General features: G+C 36.5%; 1 protein-coding gene and 1 pseudogene across 3 annotated transcripts in view; one reads left to right on the forward strand and one right to left on the reverse strand.

Moving 5' to 3' along the window:
- Nucleotides 1-1614: 1614 nt before the first annotated feature.
- Nucleotides 1615-2620, reverse strand: LOC149424438 (uncharacterized; annotated as a pseudogene).
- Nucleotides 2621-5334: 2714 nt separating this feature from the next.
- Nucleotides 5335-15560, forward strand: part of LOC149424439 (uncharacterized) — a 101948-nt gene continuing 91722 nt past the window's right edge. For all 3 annotated transcript variants that reach the window (XM_089651559.1, XM_089651562.1, XM_089651563.1), the window contains exon 1: nt 5335-5529. The gene's annotated coding sequence lies outside the window, so the exon portion shown is untranslated. The remainder of the gene's footprint in view (nt 5530-15560) is intronic.

Below are 15560 nucleotides of genomic sequence, written 5' to 3' on the forward strand. Positions count from 1 at the left end.
TTGAGGACGACTTCTAAAGAAGTCAAACTTGGTATGTATTGAGTGTTTATATAGCTATTATAAAATACATTTAAAATAAATCTTTATTCGTACAGTGTCACGCTATGTCGATTTAATATTTTACTCCGTTCCCTGCAGTACCGGCCACAAAATTGTCCTCCAGTACTGGCCACTATTTAAATTAATGTTTGTGTGATTAATTTTGCTTTTAGGTACACAAAGATGCCAGACCAGGAAGATATTAGTCAGACGAAGAAGAAACAGGGGACCTGGGATCCTAACAATTTGCGAAAAGCCGTGGAAAAGGTGCTGAGTAAATGAATATGCTGGAACAGAAAAAGGCAGATAAAATGTGGGCTGAATCAGTTAGGCGAGGCAAGCGTTTGCTTTCAGGAAAAGATGTTGCCAAAAATAGTACAAAAAACAAAAAAAAATGTCAACAGTCTCCCAATACACCAACTCAAGGAGGTACAGTCTGCCCATTGTGTCTAGAGTCTCATGACGAAGACTGGATTCAATGCGGAAATTGTAAGATCTGGATACACGAGGCCGGCGCCAACGTTTCAGAGACATCAGCTATATATATTTGCGATTATTGTCTTGGATAAATATAATGTTTAATTTTTTTGCTATTATTTTTTATGTTTAGCGATTATTACCTTGGATAGATATTGAATTTTTTGCTGGCCGGTACTGGAGGCCAATTTTTTAAATGTCGTTTTTTCATATTCTTACAATTTTATTAATAAAGTTGACTGTTTCTAAATATATCGATATTTTATTATTTCTATTTATAGTAAAAGAGTTCCTTTACACATTTCACTAGGTATTTTGCACATAAGGGAAAGGATTTTTATTTCATTACAAATAATCCTTAAGGTGACGGTACTAGAGGACCTCCCCCTATACATATAGTTAAGTGAGTTAAAAATTTTGCTATTTACTCTTCTATTTCCTTTTTATCTTCTACACTGCATCTTTAAGGCCTCTTATTACAATATTTATCCACTAGTAGGTCTATCTTCGATTCATATCCATTAACAGTGCCAACATCATATTTACTTTTCGCAAACACTGATGTGTATTTGCCTATCAGTTCATTTATTTCTGTTTTTTGATCATTATTTAAATGATTTATTGTTATTTTAAAATCTTCTTCTTTAACATGTTCGTTAAAATTTATTATGTGTTTTTCTACGGTGTTCTTATTTTCTGTAGGTTTTTTTCTCTTTTACTCGTATTATTCATGCAGAGTTTCTGTGATATTTGTAAGTCTTCACTTTGGATAAGTTTGAAGTCTTTTATCATGTCTAATCCAATCAAAAAATCGTAATCGAATTTGTGTTCATCAATAATGTACTCATCAACATTTTTCTCGAATTCCAAATTTTTATGTTTAAGGTTGTCAAACCATTTGTCTTTTTAACACCATTAATCGTTACTAAATCGGCCTCATTATTTTTTTTTCCTTTTCCTTTTAGTTTCAATAACTAAGAAGAATTAATTAGAGAAACATTTGAACCTGAATCATAAATTACGTATATTTCTAATTCATCATTTATACTTTTATTAATTTCAAATTTGACTTCTATTAATGGTGTTACTATTCGTTTTTTAATCGTTTTCATTTAACTCAGTCTCTATCACTGAATTGTTTACAGGTTTCATCGCATTTCTCTTAAATTTTCATCCTCGTTTGTTTTAAACCAGCATGCAGCTTCAGAGTGGAAACGGCTATCTTTATTTAATTTTTCACAAGTTTTGCAAGGTTTAATTTTATCAACTCTTATTTTTATTGACTGTTTGTTCATGTTTACCAATTTCATTGAAAAGATTTGCAGTCGATGTTATTGATTCCTTATCCATTTTGTACATTATATAATCTGATAGACCCATAACAATAAGATGAATCAATGTCTGTGTGTCAATATTATTATTTATCTCCAATAATAATCTTTCTTTTTTTTGGCATATTCCCGTAATGAACCTTCTTGAAATTTATATACAAATGCATATTTAACTTGCGACCAACCTTTGTTTCCGTATGTTTCACAAAAATTTGTTTTCCATATTGGCCATCCTGCATTTACTGTATATTTTATTAACATACTAGTGTACCAATCTAGGCACTGTTTTTCAAGTAAATACTTTAAAACCTCAATTTTTTCTGTCTCCTTTAATATCTCGAAACGTGTACATTCATTCTCAAAATCATTGATGTTTTTCCTGAAAACTTCTCAAGTAAAAATCTTTCTGCTATTTTTCCTAGATTTTTATTTTCAGTGCCCTTACTAGTATTATTGTCAGAAAGTCTCGTTTCGTGTGTAATTTCGTCCAAGTATTGTTCACCAAATTGTAAATTCCCGCCTTCATCTAAGTAAATTTTCTTCATTAAGGTAATCCATAGTTTCCGTGTTTGATGTGTTTTCTTTAGAGAATTCTTAATTTTGGTAAAAAAAACATCCGTAGTTATGATGGCGGTATGTTTGCTTGCCAGTTTCAAATCATCAGGAATATTAAATTGATGTCCATCGGATGTCTCGACTGACGTTATGTAGATCACATTGGTTTTTACATCCAATGCTGCTGTCACTGTAAATGTAAATCGTAACTTTTCCATTTCTCTTCACTAAAAATGTCGTTTTATAAGACAAATTAAACAATGTGTTGCTCTGAAATCAAAGAAACGACATTTAATGCTTATTTGTCGATCTTTTCATATAAAACAAATTAAATATATCAATCACTCAAAAGTCAGACATAGCGAGAAAACAATAATGCTGTTTTTTGTGTAACCAAGACAACAAATAAATGACATTTGAAAAGCGTATAAAATAAAATAAAATTTCATGATTCAAACACAAAGGAATCCTAGGCATTTCTAGGTAGGTACTTATTCCTTATATATATTTTTCTACTCTTTTAAAGAAAGACAAACATTCCCGGGTTACGAATAACCTGACAACATTTGAAAATCTCCTACTACCACCACAGTGAGCGGAAAATGTTGCTTGTGTTGTGATGGAGGACTTAGCCGCCCGAGGAATTGTATAATATAATATGTAATAACGTTTATTTATTCAAATGTTACGTAATATATAAATGGTTCTCATTAATAATAAACTTTATATTATTAAAATTAAGATTACAGAATTTAAAAAAATGCAAAATACTGGGAAAATCAGAGGACAATAATCAGAACAATTTTTTTTCACTTAACCATTTTTAGTTCACATTTTTTTATTGTGTTTCTTAAAATGTTGTAAATTTTAGAAACATTGTAAGGTTCATTGAACGTATTTATTTAGATTTTCGAACACGTGTTCGGACATCGTGATAATATATTCGGAGTTTATCGGGAAACCTGTTAATTCATGGATTACCAATAATTTGAAGAGATTCTTAATAAATTAGCATTACTCATTATTCTCCGTGTCCGTCCGTCGCTTGCAGTAAGTCTTGTGTTATGAGTATGTTCCACCATTTTGTTATATTCAGATAAAGATGTGTGCTGACTCACAATTTTAAGCCACAATATAGCACGAACAGATAGTAAATTTACAGAATTGTATAACAGCGATTCAGGTACACCATGTCTTTGTTTATATTCAGCTTTTTTCAAACGTAATTTGACTATGGTATATTGTTAATTTTGAACTAAATTAAGATTTGTATTGTTGAATGTTGAACCACACGGGAAGTGGTTATTCCATATCGTATTGAATAGAGCCTATGATAGATAGGCAGTATCTAGATTTTATTATTTCAGTGAAATTCTCTCACCAAACACAATAACTTTTTTTAATGAATTAGGCGTGTAATATTTATTTCAAATTTACCTGTAAACTAAAAACATAATAATATATAAAATAAACAAAAAACGTGTGTGAAAAATATGTATGAAGTATAAATAAAATATCGAAAAAGTTAAATTAAAAAAACATAATATTTATGTACGGGTTGTTTCGCATAATTTGAACAATTCATCAAATTTAAAATTTATTTTTCAAGTTCTTTGAAATACCCACTCAAGTTCTGTTACTATCCAAGAACTGTGAAACAACCGGCTCGTAACAAAATATTTAAAAGAACTTGAATAAAAAATTCTGAGAAACAACCCTTCCTTAGTATGGTATGATTTGAGATTTACACGGCCAAAAATATTATAGTGATTTGTTTTTGGGTTATTATGCCGTGTTGCGCTACCTCCTTCTTTAGCCAACGTTTCGGACAGCATTGCAGTGTCTATCATCAGTGCAGATATGTAATTTTATAATTTAAATTTATAATTTAAAATTACACATCTGCCCTGATGATGGACACTGCAATGCTGTCCGAAACGTTGGCTAAATAAAGATTTAGCGCAACACGGCATAATACCCCAAAAACAAATAACTATACTTCCTTATTATAAGTATGTGATACATTTTAATATTATACTTAAGAAGAAAAATAAAAACAGTAATACGTATAAATTGTTAAATTATAATGCAGGCTAATCATAATACCTACCTAGATGAGTACATGTTTATGTCACATATGAATTACATGATATGAAAGAAAATGATAAAGGTAGAACAAGTGATTGACTGAACAACTAAACAGTGGAAGTGTTAGGAATTCTTAAAATGTTGAAAATAAATTAAATTGCTATGATCAATATTTTCCGAATAACCCCTCATAAATAATTATTAACATTAATGTAAAGTACCTACCTACCACATACCAAATAAGTACATTACGTAGTTAATCTGGTAAGTTACCTGGAAGTTGTTATATTATCGACTGTGTTTTGGTAAAATCCTTAGGGAATGTTACTTTTCAGTGATTTCATAGAATAGTGATCAAAGTACAACATGGTTAAGTAATTTTAGCATTTTTAAAACTAAAAACTAAATTTATATATATATTTTTTAGGTCATTTCGAGAAAACCGTATATGAAATTTCTCAACCCTCAAATCTCTAAAATTGAAATGTTTTTACATCAAAATTTAGAAAAACAAAATTTTCATTTTGTGGCTTGAAGGGTTTTACCAAACCACAGTAGTTATAATATATCGAATCAAGTAATCAAATAATTATCTACAGGTAAAATAACATGATAATATTCCCGGATCGCCATTGTTCCTGATAAGAGCAATAATTAGCCCGCAAGATTTGACGAGTTTTCCGTAACAGAAAACAGGCGGTGGTCGCGTCCTCCGTGGCGGGAAAATGCCGGTCGGGGTGGAGCGGGGGGTGGTAGTGGGGCGGCAGCGCGTGGAGAGGCGGGGAGGGTGCGGGGGGGCCGCGCCCCATCCCGAGTCCTCAGGCACGGTCACGGTGAGCCAACAGTCGAGTCGGCAGTCAGCGAGGAGGGCCGACAACAGACAGCAGACGGCCAGTGAACACCGTGAGTGCGAGCCGTGAGCAGCGAACTCGGCAGTTGTGCTGTGGCAGCTGGCGGTAGTGTAGCAAGCACGGCGCGGCGCTGTCCGCTGGATCGATAACCGGCGAACGGCCGCTCCTTCGCCGTGAGCGTCTCTTCGGTAAGCGAAACATTGTTATTTTATTACTTACTGCACTCTAGTAAACAGCGACCGCGTGTGGGACGGTGCGCCGTCTGCGGGCTATTTATAGTGGCGACCTCTCCTCTGGGCTCTCGGTGCCGCCTGCCACCGCACTGTAGCCGCCATGGACCGGGCCTCGACGTCCAGTCGCCAGTCGCCAGTCGCCAGTCGCAGAGGTAACGGCGACATTTCCATCACCTCTTTCCGGTGCTCACTTAACCAGCCGCGGTAACAGCGGCCTGGGAACCCCCGCAAACATCCTTCTTTACACACACACTTTCAAAACGTAAACGAATTAATTTATCCCTAGGACATACGCATTTTAATAACACACACGAAGAAAACTCAAAACAGTAACATGTTGGGTTCGTGCTATTCATTGTGTACAATAATATTATTCGTCATGTGTTTTCAATTGGTTGTTGAATTTGCGCGCGACGCGGGAGTGGTAAGAGAGGGGAGGGGCGCTCAAGGATGGGGCAGTTGTGGGACTTCCTACGGACTGAGTCTGAAGAGGGGCCTCGACTCTACCTTATCTGCAATCGATTTGTGGCCAAGATAACCATTTTTTACATTCCTGTGTGTGTGATAAAGCAAGGTTTTGGTCCGCGATAGCATTATTCATATTTATATTCCAACTCGTTTATTATGAAATGAAGATTATCCGTGCAGCAAAGTAGCTATTCCTATTATTCCGTTTGAAGATAAGCGTATGCAGTTAGCAGTTAGGTAAGTACCTACTAGAGAAGAGATCTTCTGTAGTAGTTACTCGTTATCGATCCACGCCAGCGCCAGCCATTGAGCGCATCTGCCATGAGCCATGAGCGATGAACGTATAAACAGCCGCTCGCTAATTGCGGCCACCTTGACGCTTGACGCTTTATCTCGTATTATTTGTCAGACCTAATCTTCGGCCAACCGCGAGCTGCCATCGCTGTCGCAGCGAAGAGCATTCCGTGCCGCAGGACGTCACAGCGAAGTAACAAGTAACAATGTCAACACTTTGGCTAATTAAGGCGGACAATGGCTGCGGCACTGCGTGCTCCCAGGGGACAAGCTCAAAGTGCGAGGGTCAGTCAGCAGCAGTCAGCAGTCAACGTTGGCCGAATACAATACAATTATTATGCGCGGTTGTGACTACCCGACATTTCTTGCGGCATGACCGATAACACACTTTTACCGGGTGCCCGCTACTAGCTACCATTGCACATGCACTCATCATGAACGATCCCTAACATTTGGCACAACGCGCCTCGAGGCCTGTGTTCTGTATTCTGTAGATCTGTTGCTGTTCTGCGTAGGTACACTGTACATACAATAAACAACAGAATAACTCCCGCTGAGAGCTGTAACAGTGTTGTCGCCTGAAAAGAAACAGCTCTAGTCATTGTTACGAAAGAGGCCTCTTATCAGTGTCTATATCTGTCGTACATATTCGCAACGCAAAATTCAAATCCATGATCATCTTTATCTTTGTGAAATAACTCATTATATTTCGTGGTAGGTACTAATAATTGAGACGTGTAATATGGATGTTTGGTGCCCAGTGGGCAATAAGCAATAGTGTGCGGCCGCAGACGGATCAAGGTTTCCGACCTAATGTTGCTCCATTTACTGTCGCATCTAACCTCTTGCGCGTTACTAGTTACTGGGTACCACGAGTGGACGTATCAAATAATATTACGACTTGATAAGAGCTTGGTTCTAATGCGTTGGTGGAATGTGCCCAGTGCAGCGATCTGCTGTGCTAGAGGTATTATGCTTTATCGCGGGACGAAGACGAAAACATACACGTAACATTAAATAAACTTGCGTGCTTCAAGCAGTCTCCCGGGCATTGCTTAAAACATAATATCTAAAAACAGTGGCGTGCAATAACAGTACACAGGCATAAAATACCATCTAAGATCATAGAAAAAACAATGATTTATAGAAATCATTAAATATTAAAGATCACAGAATTCACAGTTTATCAAAATTTATGTAGCATTTTTTTAGTCTTGAATAAAAATTTTGCAAAATAGCATTGCACACCACTGCCACAATAACAACCTTAGTACCCTTATACTTCTTCGTCCGTACTCATATAATTATAATAATGTGTTGCTAGAGGTTTTGTATTTTGAAGTGCGTTTCATTTCGATGGCGATAAAAGCAGCAATTTTGAACAACAGAAAGGTATTTCATCATTCGCTCACAACTCCCCGACCGTGTCACCCCTCCCCCCTCCTAATCTAACCCTCCACCTTTCCACCACCACACCCATCTCCACCCCCTGCCACCCCCGCATCTAGCTGCCTGGAGGGCCCTCACAGGGGTGGTTCGGATGGTTGGATGAATGTTGTGGGTTGGTTGGGTGGATGTTGTGGGTTGGTTGTGTGTTGTGTTGCAAGAAGTGTGCCCGGGTGGGTAGGATGGTTGACTAGGATGGATGGATGTTGTGGGTTGGTTGGGTGGATGATAGATAGTAATAACATAGATCTTTGTATAAATGTATAATATATTTGTACAGCGCCCTTGAGGTGATTTCGCACAAAAACGGCGCTATACAAATCATCCAAATATTATTATTATTATGTCGAGTGTTGTGTTGCAAGAAGTATGCCCGGGTGGGTAGGATGGTTGACTAGGATTAATGGATGTTGTGGGTTGGTTAGGTGGATGTTGTGGGTTGATTGAATGTTGTGTTGTAAGAAGTGTGCCCGGGTGGGTAGGATGGTTGGCTAGGATTAATGGATGCTGTGGGTTGGTTGGGTGGATGTTGTGGGTTGATTGAGTGTTGTGTTGCAAGAAGTGTGCCCGGATGGATAGGATGGTTGACTAGAATTAATGGATGTTGTGGGTTGGTTGGGTGGATGTTGTGGGTTGATTGAGTGTTGTGTTGCAAGAAGTGTGCCCGGATGGATAGGATGGTTGACTAGAATTAATGGATGTTGTGGGTTGGTTGGGTGGATGTTGTGGGTTGATTGGATGTTGTGTTGCAATAAGTGTGCCCGGGTGGGAAAGATGGTTGACTAGGATGGATGGATGTTGAGGGTTGGTTGGGTAGATGTTGCAGGTTCGTTGGGTGGATGTTGTGGATTGTTTGGGTGGATGATGCAATTCGGTCATAGCTCGACGACAGTTGACGTGTTTTTACGCCGTATCTCCCTTTGTTTCTATTATCCATAGCGTGAATAAGCAGTTTAAAGTCGCGGTATTGTCGTGAAACACGTTTCATAATTCTTATGGTCTTTGCCACGATTTTTTATGGCATTTTTATATCGAAAAATCTAAATTTCTTACAATGTCAAGTGCTTTGCTATCATTAAAGACATATTCGAACATAGGAATCTTTGCGATTAGTACCTAGCTTACATCGCTTATCATGGATTTCTGTATACCGAATACGGACTTCTTTTCTTCAATGCTATCCACCTACAATAAAACAAGCATTGTGAAAATGATGACGTCACAGCATCATTGATAAGTTAAGTTTATCATTCCAATATCGATGAGTTGACATTAGATTATATTGAAAGTAATAATATAAAATATATAACGTTATTTCCAAGAATTTAAGACTGCAGACTAAGCGATGATCCATCAATAATAATGGTGGCAAGCTATAATAGTTGACGTCTTACATCTTATCTTTACTCTACACAGTGTTCGGAAACTAATGGAGCAAGTGGGAATCTGTTGAATGTCGATTTTGTGTAATAACTTTTTGATTTGCGTTTTCGTTTGCTTGTAAATCGAGTTCGAAATTGGAATTTTAAAGTCAAATTTTACGGGGTTACCTACTACCAGCTGTTTAATATATTTTCAATGAAAATGTGTCGGAGCACAGACACGACTTCAAAAATATGTTAACCTTTAGTTGCGAAAATCAAAATGCTCAGATCGGAGAGTTATTTTCTTTTGGTTCTCTATGTGATGCAGATTCACCAATTTCCCGTTTATACCACTTGTTTCCGGACACCTTGTAAAAGCTGAATTCTGTTTTCTAAAGCAGTAAAAACCTTCGGAACAGTAAGCTCTGGTATCGTGACATCTCAACTGATTTTTATGGAATTTCTGAACCAAGAAACTGTTTTTAGCCAAACCGTCATTTCCATGAGCTATTTTTTTTTTATTTAAGTTAAGGTAGTGCAATCCCAGTCTGCCATATTACATGAAAAATAAGAACAATGACAAATAAAAATAAGATGAAAAAAACCTAATGAAAACGAATAAGATACATAAGTTAAATTAAATGATCGTCCAAACACTGGTCTGAGGCAGTCAACTCTTAGATCAGCAACATCAGCAGCTGTAGGCAGACTGTTGGAACCTAAGCGCAAGCCAAATACGAAGTTTGGTGATCGTGCTTTCGGAGTATCAAGGCCGAAGGCTTGGAATAAACTCCTCCGGAACTAAGATCCATAACAAGTCCAACAGAATTCAGGTCTAAGCTAAAAACTTATCTTTTTAAGCTTTCATACATACCCTTAAATTTTAATATACCATTCCTGAGAGAAAGTCCAGTTATATCCAATTTTCCAATTATGTCCTAAATCCTGCATCTAAATTTCGCTAATAAACAATCAGTTAAACTTAATTAAGTGTTAATATCAATTGACCTACCAGGTAAGTATTGTACTGAATATTATCTCCATATATAGTTAGTAATAACAATAACATAGATCATTGTAGAAACGTATTATATATTTGTACAGCGCCCTTGAGGTGATTTTGCACAAAAACGGCCCTAAACAAATCATTCAAATATTATTATTATTATTATCAGGTAGGTCGCCGCATCGTCTGCATTCACCTCTCATTAAGTAGAGAGCTGAGCCACTCGGAAGCAGCCACGACGATGACGTTTGTTGATTTTCGTGTCCTTCCCCAGAAGCTGACTAGTCGGTGGCGAAGTAAGGCGGGGAATGACTTCACCCTCCCTTCTGTGAACGTCTATTGAGTTCGGAAATGTAGTTATATCTATAAATAAAATTAGACTAAACGCAATAGTATTTATTTTATATTTTCCAATTGTTCAACATTTAAAAAGAATGTCCGTAGCAACTTTAGCGAAGCCGGGTTGTAAATATACTAATTTTGCTTTGTTTTTTTCTTTTCCAAATATCTAGTACAGATAAGTTTAAATTATAAAATATAGGCCTTTAAAGAATTAAATTTTTTCACGATTTTGATGGAAACTTATAAACTTACTTTACGTGACAATTATTTGTGAGTTGATGATAAATGTAAAAAAACAACATTTCTCTATTTACTGTAAAATATGATGAAATAAATTTTGAAAAATGCATTTCGATAATATCCGTACTAGGCATTTGCCATACCTTTTGAGTAAAAAAATAGAATTATGTAGTTTGGTTTGGTATTTTGGCCTCAATTCCAAATTTAAGTTGAAAAAAACAACGCAACCGTTCCTCTTAACATTAACGCATTCCAAATTCAACAACATTTGTACTTATCGGCAACATAGTAATCGGCAGGTATTTATAGTTATCGACAGGTAGGCATAGCGAATGAATGACCTGACCCAGATGGCTCCGGGATGGATGGGTCCGCCCGTCCCACCCCGAGGTGGGTGCTAGCTGGCAGTAGGTAGATACTGGATAGGCGGCAGATGCTAGGTGGCAGTAGGCAGTAGGTAGGTACCGCCCTACCCTCGCGAACACAGTACGAAGAACTCACCCTGACTACGGCGCGGCGGGCTTTCGGAATGTTATATTCTGGGGAAAAATCGCAAAATCTGGGGAAAAATAATATTTAGTGTGAAAATTTATCTTTAAAAAAAATAGTTAGTGTTTTATGGTAGTGATTATTTAAATATTACAAGTAAACTAGCATTGTTTGCATTGCCACTGATTTGATTTTAACATCTCCGACGTGATTTACGGTATAAATTTAAAAAAAAATATGAACACTGTTCGGTATTTAACAGTCCCAACTGCAACCAATCGTCTGAAGCCATTGGGACAGTGACTTTCCAAATGGGGTATGTTGTGGGGCTGAATGGCAAGAAGATGGGTGAGAGGAAGGTGGGGAAGTATCTGGTTGTTCAGGTCTGGTCACCAGACAAGGCTGTTTGTTTATGTATATTCCTTTTTAAATACATTTATTTGAATTTCGATTTTGATTTCTTGAATGGATGAATGCAAAGGATGTGGAAATTGACCCACTTCCGATCGAGCCGAAACTCAGACAGGTAGACTCGTCGTCGATGATAATCCATTCTATCAATTGGTGTCACTCACGCACACCCTCACAAACAACTGTAGTCTTTTTGGGAGATATATATTTATATATCACAGCCTGACACGGTCTCTTAAAAGCAAAGCCATCTCATTTTGTATTGCGGTGATAAATATGATTTAAACAGTTTTAGAAAGAGAGAATACCGCGCTTTCAGTTTGCATTATTTTTTTTACTAAAAAAATTAGAATAAATTGTTTGAAACAATATTTAGGACTTGTCAAAGTTTGCGAATTTTTAAGTATCTAAATATTTTTATATTAAACGAAAAAAGTGATGCGACAATAACTTTTATAATACCTTTGTCTAAGGACGGATTGTTTCGGAGTATTTGAACTATTCATCAAACTTCATTTTCGGGTTGTGTGAAAGTCCTGCTGAAGTTCTGTTATTATATAATTATAGGCTAGTTGCTTGACAGAACTGGAATAATAACAGAACTTGAAAAAATCTTTCGAAAAACTTGAAAATTAACTTTGAAGATGAAACTTGAAATTTGAAGAATTTTTCAAATTCTCCGAAACAACCCGTACTAATTAATTATGTTTTATTAAAGTTTCAGTAACAATTAAAGCGTACACGATAAAAGTCACCGGAAAGCGACTTCAAAAACTTTTTCTTTGTTTGCGATTTGTAATACTGAAATCTGAGTCTTTCATCTGCTTTCAAGAACAGTGTTTTATTTTGAAATGGGTTAAAACACAACGTATTTATTTGGAATCAAATGTAATGCGAAAATATTTTCCGCGAAATCTGTATTCTGACGGCTCTCCTACAAATACATTGCAAAATGACAGAGGCCTTAGGGGTTAATACCTACCGAATGGATAAATGTCAATAGTTTATTCCTGTAACTTCTGCAAAAAAAATTGTTTGTTTTGTTAAAAAAATCGATGGAATTCCTGGAAAATCTTGCAACCTGTGAGGGGAAAATCATTTTGACCAAAACATCTCCGGTAGCATTAGCTACCTATACTGTAGCCTTTTGTAGCTGTGACCTATAAGGTGCTGTGTGCTGGGTAGAACCACAAACTCGCTCTACTATAACACTCCACGTCCCACGTTCTCTACTTGTGCCGCCCGCGCCGTGCAGTTCGCAGTAAGTAATCTTTCGGACATGGACACTCTGATATCTTGAGATTGTTTAACTAAAATCTTTCATGAATTTCGTGTTCCGTTGATATTAAATTTGTAGTTTTCTCATGCGAAAAATGCGGTTATTTTATGTTATTATTATAAATATTGTTAGTTTTGTGAATTTTACACAAGAATTGGGCAGATATGAAAATGTGTGACACATCTCATCGCCCTTTATATTCCCATGCATATTTTGACCCTTTTCGTACTTTTGAAGATAATGTTTATAGTTTGACAGTGCAGAAATTATACAGGGTTGTTTGTTTGTGAAAAAAAACTCTGAAAAAACATAACGACAAAAAATGATGACATTTGTAATTACTTCAAGAATGAAGGGAGTATTGCTTTTCCAATTTGATTACCAGATTTTGTTTATAACATTGACACATATTTTATTTATTTAAAAATATACGGCACAACATGTGCCATTAACATAGATTTAAAGTTAAAAAGTTACAAAGTATAAAGTGTAAGAAAATTTAAAATACAAAAGGTAAGAATTTTTTTTTATAACGTGATAAATTATTTTCCATTGATAACAATCTGTACAAATCCATAAATAACCATTTATTTTTTCAAATTACGGGTGAATTAAAAGCGTAGCTATTTGTTGTCAGGATAACCAGTTATTTTTTATGGTTCAAAAATAATGGAAAACAAATAAAATTGTGTGCAAATCAATAATCTGTTAAATATAAACACTGTCTGACATGAGGCGACAATATTATTATTTTGAAGAACACGGGTTTCGACTTCCTCACAACATATTCGTTCTTTACTATCAGTTAGTTATAAAATTGGTCAAATCGTTTGTTGTATGACTCCAGTCCCGTTTTTAACAGGAAAACGAATAATTTTACCAAATTTTTAATAGATTGACAATATTTCATATCAATAAGTTTTATAGATACATTTCAATTGCACGTAAACAAAGCTGCTGACTGTAGGCCGAACGCAACATCAGATGAGAGTAGAGATGGCAGGAGTTCCACTAAAGAACACCAAGGAGTTTGTCTACCTCGGGAGCAAAATAACATGGGACGGTCGGTCTAAGAGCGAGGTCGACAGCCGTATACATCAGGCTAGGCTTGCATTCAATAAAAGGTCGAAAATAATAGAATCGAATAATATAGACCTAAAACTTTGAATACTCCTCATCAAGACCCATGTATGGAGTATCTTGATGTACGGCTGCGAAACATGGTGCCTATCCGAAAGAGATAAACGGAGACTGGAGGCTTTTGAGATGTGGTCCTATAGAAGACTGTTAGGAATAATCTGGAGAGACTATATTACAAATGAGGAGGTTCTCCAAAGAATCGAAGGAGGAAGGCACCTGCTCAGGACCTTGTCCGAAAGGCGTGCAAGATGGATCGGCCATGTTATACGACAAGAAGGCCTCTTGCATGCCATAATGGAGGGTATGACCGAGGGGACCAACTCTAGGGGACGCCCACGCCGAGAGTACCTTGAGGACCTGCTGGTGGACGTGCGCTGCTCATCATATGCAGAAGTCAAAAGAGCCGCACAAGACAGGGAAGAATGGAAGAGGAGATTAGATGAAATTGCTGCAAACCAATCCCAGGATTGAAACCAGAGAGAGAGAATTGCACGTACCTGCGTAATTCCTATTGAATAAGAATTTCTTTTGCGTATAATTCCTTTATGTTCAATTACTTTACATGCAAATGAAGTTGCAGTTATCCGATTTAATTGTACTGAGGTTTTGTACATTTCGTAGCACATAACATAGTTTATAGTCCGTCAACGAATTGAATAAAGAGATCCTGTGTTTCATTACTATAGGAACTCCGATTTCAGAACAAATTACATATAGTAGATTAAAAAATGGCATCTTTGGTATTTATTTATTTTGCAAAAACAGTGTACAAATCAATCAATATATTGCAAAAGCGATAAAGAAAATTACGAAAAAATATTTGGCATAATAAACATACAATAATATTACGTACATAAAACACACACGTGGGAAAAAAGGTTACACGTAGGTACACACTGTTAAAGCATTAATAAAAATTCGTGCTTGAATTCGTTATATGACATGCGGAAAATATCCACATTTCCTACGAGGCAGTTAATTAACTTAGTGAATCTTTCCAGGAGCATCACCATTGCTCAGTTACTACATTTCTTGCGAGGCAGTTAATTAATCTAGTGAGTCTTCCCAGGGGTATCACCATTGGTAAGTTAGTATATTTCCTGCGAGGCAGTTAATTAAACTAGTGAATCTTTCCAGCAGCATCACCATTGCTAAGTTAGTACATTTCTTGCGAGGCAGTTAATTAACCTAGTGAGTCTTTCCAGGGGCATCACCATTGGTAAAATTAGTATATTTCCTGCGAGGCAGTAAATTAACCTAGTGAGTCTTCCTAGGGGTATAACCATTTGTAAGTTAGTTCTGCACCTGGGAAGAAACAAAAGCCTGTGTCGGCGGCCTCACGTGAAATTATCGGGAACATAGAATCCCATCTTAGCCATAATGTCTTGTATTGATAATAAACCGTTCAAAAGCTTATAACCCATCAACAGTAATGCGACATCCCTCCCAAAACTATGTATGTACAGTTACACCTAAAAAAACATTTCAAGACAGATAACACAGTGTT

This window comes from Hesperophylax consimilis, chromosome 4 (genome assembly GCF_061612785.1).
Source record: "Hesperophylax consimilis isolate HC1 chromosome 4, BYU_Hcon_1.0, whole genome shotgun sequence".
In the NCBI taxonomy this organism is placed as follows: domain Eukaryota; kingdom Metazoa; phylum Arthropoda; class Insecta; order Trichoptera; family Limnephilidae; genus Hesperophylax; species Hesperophylax consimilis.